Source organism: Giraffa tippelskirchi, chromosome 12, assembly GCF_054371585.1.
Source record: "Giraffa tippelskirchi isolate mGirTip1 chromosome 12, T2T-mGirTip1v1.2.pri, whole genome shotgun sequence".
Classification (NCBI taxonomy): domain Eukaryota; kingdom Metazoa; phylum Chordata; class Mammalia; order Artiodactyla; family Giraffidae; genus Giraffa; species Giraffa tippelskirchi.
The window spans coordinates 8,025,073-8,030,727 of NC_137286.1; the positions used below are offsets into that span (position 1 = coordinate 8,025,073).

Here is a 5,655-nt window from a genome sequence, read left to right on the forward strand (position 1 = left end):
GTGGGTTGCCAAATTGGACTAAACCCCTTTGTCAGCCACGCTGAAGGATGCTCGGAGCAGGCTCTTCTTCTCTGCCCTTTGGCTCTTAGGTGCTAATCTCACTTACCCTCCGTTATACATGGAGGCTGTTGACGTCATAACGCTCGGCAGAGGGCGGTGTCCTGTAGGACTGTCCCCCCCGGAAGACAAGCATGTTGTCATGCTTTCGCATGACTGTTTCCTAGATACTAGCCACAGCGGAGGATCAGTGAATAATTAGCAATGCAATAGGTACATACACTGCAGAGAATGAGGTGGCCTGGACATCATCCTCTCCGGAAAATTCATCCCCTGAAAATGCTGTGCCTGTAACGAAAGGCAACCCCTCCCTGGGAAAAGTGAAAGTTCCCTTAGAAAGCCTCCCAGAGTTTCATTCCAGTGGAGAATCGCTGGCCTACCCCCACACCCCCCGGCCTCAGAAAGTCTCCCACAGATGCCCCAGAGACAAGGTAACCCTGAAAGCATCTTGCTGAACCTGGATCCTCCCTGGGCCTCCCTCTCCGGGATTAATAACCACTCCGGGGACGCGCCTGTTCGCTCGCCCGCACTGTTCCGTTTGCAGTTTGTGCTCGGCGGAGAGGGATGGAAGGCAAGGCAACTTAGTCCTTGCCAAAATCTCAAATGTGTGACACCGCAAGAAAGACACCGTCAGGAGCAGTTGCTAATTTATTTTAAGTGCCCCCTGAGTTTTTAATTTATCTAGAAAAAATAAATAGATAAATCCGAGGCGCTCCCTGCCAAGCCAGCCCAGCGCTGGGTCTGCCAGTGGTGGTGCTGAAGGTTTTCGGGTGACAAACGGCTGCCGCCCGAGAGAGGTGTCAAAATGTTCAGCCAACAGAGCTGACTATTCCTGGTTGCATTAGAATAGGATCTCTCACATTTGTGTGGGGCTGACCTTTCCTTTTCCGAAATTGGCTGCTGACACACACGCTAAAAAAAATTTTTTTTTCCTCTCCTCTTCCGATCGTCTGCAATTCCAAACAGTACTGCAGGCTCCTCCAAGCCTGCCTTCGGCAGCAAGTTTGGAATGCAATCCATCTAGTTTAGAAATTCATTATCCAAAGTGAGGAGCCCGGCGAATATTATAGTTTCATAAATATGCAGATTTTGTTTATTTAAACATTTTTTTATTACACTTTGTGTTTTCCTAAATTGGGTCATCATTTTAATATAATTGGAATCTGATGTGTGTCCTGTTTTCCTTAAAAGCCATCTGGTTCATTTTCGACTTTCAGAAACCAAATTATTTGTGGTAATATCAGGCCTCACTCACTGCTCCTTCTGAACCAACTTACGGCTTCGGGGTGTCAGACCAAGGAAGTGCAAGGCCATGTCAGGAAGACATCCTGTGCCCCACTCTTATAAAGTGTTTCCAAGCTGGACAGCTAAGGGGGGCCCATGCTGTGACAATCTATGAATAAACCCAAGAAAGCAGCACTCAGCTGAAAAGAATAAGCAAAGTCCATTAGGCACCTTCTTAGATGGAAGCAATGGATTAACAATCACCAATATGGCTAAGAAAATGAGACGCAGCTCCAATATTTTGATCTCTCACTAGATTGTGAGGTCCTAAGGGTAGGAATCTTGGGCTGTGAGCAGTTCCTCTGCTCTGTCTTCATAGGTCTGAGTACCTAATAGGTGCTGAAGGTATATTTTTTAATTGATGGAGACCCCAGAAACCCAAATTTGGATAAAGAGAAGTGTGATGTATTAGTCACATATTACTGCCTAACAAATTACTCCAAAACTTAGTGACTGAGATCAACATGCATTTATTTATCCCATCATTTCTACAGGGCCGGGAATCCAGACATGGTTTAGCTGGATCCCCCAGCCTAGGTTTTCTACAAAGGTGTCAAGAAGTTTGCTAAGACTGCAATCATCTCCAAGCTCAACCGAGGTAGGATCTGCCTCCAAGCTCTCGGTTCCTTGCAGACTGTTGAACTGGGTGTCTCCCTCAGTTCCTGGCCAGGTGGGCACCTCCATGAGGCAGTTCCCAATATGACGACAGACTTCATCTGAGCCAGCCAGTGGAGGCCAAGAGACATGCCAGCAAGATGGAAGTCTCGGTCCTCTCCAACCTGGTCTCAGACATGACGTCCCATCCCTTTGCTTCCTCCACTAGTAAGGAGGGTATCAGGAGGTCCAACCCCCACTGGAGGGAAGGGGATTCCACAAGGGCGTGAGTCACTGGGAGCCCTGCCAAGCTGCCAGTCTGCCATATGTGTGCATATATCAATGCTACAGGTCAGGTTTAAATAACGAATCCAACAAGGCAGCCAAACTTTTATTTGAAACAAGAAATTGAAATGTAATGACTCAATTTTAAAAGGTTGTGCTGCCTACTCAATGCTCCTTGGTATCATTCCCTTACTCGTTTAGTAAGAAGAATGATGGAGAAAAAGACCAACATTTCTCCCAAAGTTTACCTGTAAGGTATTTTTTTAAAGTTACAAATACAACCTGTAGATTGTTCCTTTGACCAACAAACATACGTTAAAGTCATCCTAAAGCAGAGAATTCCACACTAGTTAACTTGCCACTGGCTCTGTTTTGGGGTGACTTAAGTCAGCCCACAGCTCTGCAGGCTGACACGTGTCTGGGAGCAAGTGTCATACTCTCATTCTCAGGGAGCTCCCTTGAAACTGAGGATAACAGGCACCAGATTTAAAGGGCAGGTGTCAAAACGGCAGGAGCCAAAAAACTGTAGCTCACAACTCCTATGTGAATCTGAAATCAGTTTAGTGTGTCAGCAAACTCTTTCTTAAAGAGCTAGATAGTATTTACTCAGGCTTTGCAGGTAGAATAGTCTCTGTTGCAATTCTGCTTGTGTAATGCAAAAATTCTCCAGTCGTGGAGAACGCATAAATAAATAGGCATGGTTATGTCCCAATAAAACTTTATTAACAAGAACAGGTGGCAGGCTGGATTGGCCCCAGGGCAACAAGTTGCCTGCCAACCCCTTGTTCCATGGATTATAACTAGCATTTAAAAAAACAAAGTATGTTAAGCAGAATGGAACTATCAGTGTACATTTCATAGAGGCCAGATGAGTATTGTTTTTAAAGTCTTGGTTTCAGCAGTAGCAGAGATATAGATATGGCTATAGCTACACACACACACACATATCACTTCCTGAGTTGAAATGTAAAATATATATATTTTCTGTCATGTGATTTTAAAAAAAGAACAAGAAAGTCACTAAGTGAATACATGTGACATACTTGTTATGGCATCTGGCCCATCACACACACTGAATAAATGTGAGTCACAATTCAAATTCTATGCTGTGTATCTGGGAAAGATGAAAACTAATTTGAAAAGATACGTGAACCCCAATGTTCATTGCAGCACTATTTACAATAGCCAGGACATGGAAGCAGCCTAAGTGTCCATCAACAGATGAATGGATAAAGAAGATATGGTACATATATACAGCAGAATACTACTCAGCCATAAAAAAGAATGACAAACTGCCTTTTGCAGCAACATGGATGCACCTAGAGATTATCCTACTAAGTCAAGTAAGTCAGACTGAGAAAGACAAATGCCGTATGAAATCACTTACATATGGAACCTAAAATGTGATGCAAAAGAAATTATTTGCAAAACAGAAATAGACTCACAGACATAGAAAACAAACTGATGGTTACTGAAGGGGAGTAGGCAGGGGAGGAATAAATTAAAAGCTTGGGATTAATGGATACACACTATTATATATAAAATAAACAATAAGGTCTCACTGCATAGCCTAGGGAACTATATTCAATATGTTATAATCACATATAATGGAAAAGAATCTGAAAAAATAGACATTTACGTATATCCATATATATAACTGAATCACTTTGCTGTACACCAGAAACTAATACAAAATTGTAAATCAGTTATACTTCAATTCTTAAAAAATTTAATAAATAAATAAAAAGTTTAAAAGCTATGCTATTGGCAACTGGGATTATACAGAAATGAGCTGCAGTCACATCTTGGAGAAGAGCATAATCTGAGAGAAATCAGTAATTGTGAGAAGACCAGCCCTCCAGGAAGGTAATTTCAAGGCTGTACAATGGAAGGGGTGAGACACATACATTTGTAACATGGGCTTCCCAGGTGGCGCTAGTGATAGACTCTGCCTGCCAATCCAAGAGACATAAGAGACAAGGGTTCGATCCCTGGGTTGGAAAAATTCCCCTGGAGAAGGGAATGGCAACCCACTCCAGTACTCTTGCCTGGAGAATTCCATGGACAGAAGAGCCTGGGGCACTATACCCCAGTGGGTCGCAAAGAGTTGGGCATGACTGAGCAACTAACACTTTCACTTTCCCAGCTAGTGAGGCAGCTGGTGAGAATGTATTCCCAGGTCTCCTAACTCACTGCTTGGCCTGGCCAGTAGAGAGGTTTTCCCTGGACACTGGCTTGAGAAAATACTAACACTAAATAAAGAGACACCAGCCAGTGATGCTACCTCTGGTGACTGGATGTGGGGCAGAATGACATGGAGGTGGGAGGTCGTATTAGGGGGAGGAAATGGAGATGGGGCAAGGTTTGGGTAGGGAGTTGTTGACTTTTTGTTTGGAATATAATGTCTTGTGGGTGATTGTAAGAAAATGGAAGAGTAGTCAAAGTGTTTCTACACAGGTGTTAAACCTCTGGAGATAAGATTTAAGACCTTCTCTCTTCTGCCCAGCCAGAATTGGCCCACCATCATGGCACAACTCAGCACCCCTCGCCCACCCAACGCTTGCCTACTTACACCCAGCACATAAGACCCCTGTTCCCTGAAGAGTGACTGCGCAACAATATACATAGTATCTCTCAATGATGGTCTGTCTCCTATTTTGCGAGTTAATATTAGGTCTATGGCCACTCCATAAGGAAAGGCATAAATCTACATCCACCATGTTGGAATTCTAATTTCATGACCAGGAGTTTTTGCAGTGTGCTGTCTGAAAACAATGGAGCATTTAGAGCCTACTTTATAAAATTGTTGTGATCACTGCATTAGAAAATAAAAAGTTCCTAACACAGCACCGGACATGGAGCCAGAATGTGAAATTTCCATCCTTTGGACCTTTCTCACTAGATGCTTGTGAGAATAAGATAAAATATCTACTCCGACTAAAGGGATATATTATTGAAAGAGATCCTTGGAGGTATTTGTTGCCAGTTCTCAGGATGTGACAAGTCTGACAAGTCGTTTGTAATTTAATTCATTCATTTATTCATTCTTCAAAACAAACATGTTTTCCTTTAAAGATGTTATTCTTAAAATGTCTTAAAATGTTTATAACATTTGCTTTGGTAATATCACTCCTTGGACTTTAGCCCACTGAAAACTTCTAAGTACAAAAATACTTCAAATAAAGTCCACTGAAGGATTATTTATGGTGGTTGAAAATTGGAAAGAACTAAAATGGCAAAAGAAGTTAAGTATACTATGGTAAATTTGCACAATGAAATCCTAGATTATCCATTAAAAACTTCATAGAGAGAGAATTATAATGATACAGACAAATATGAGGCAATCATATGTAGAAAAAAAGCAAACTGTGTTTATAATGCCTCTATATAACTCCTGTGTTTTAAGAATAAATTAAAGATCCAATCACATTTATA

The 5,655-nt window shown here is 42.2% G+C and overlaps 1 long non-coding RNA gene across 1 annotated transcript; it reads left to right on the forward strand.

Annotated features, from left to right (window-relative positions):
- Window positions 1-211: 211 nt before the first annotated feature.
- On the forward strand, window positions 212-3,835 carry LOC145530390 (uncharacterized). Its single transcript, XR_014071727.1, has 2 exons — window positions 212-488; window positions 1,836-3,835. It is a non-coding gene; the product is annotated as an uncharacterized LOC145530390 (long non-coding RNA).
- The last annotated feature ends 1,820 nt before the right edge of the window (window positions 3,836-5,655 follow it).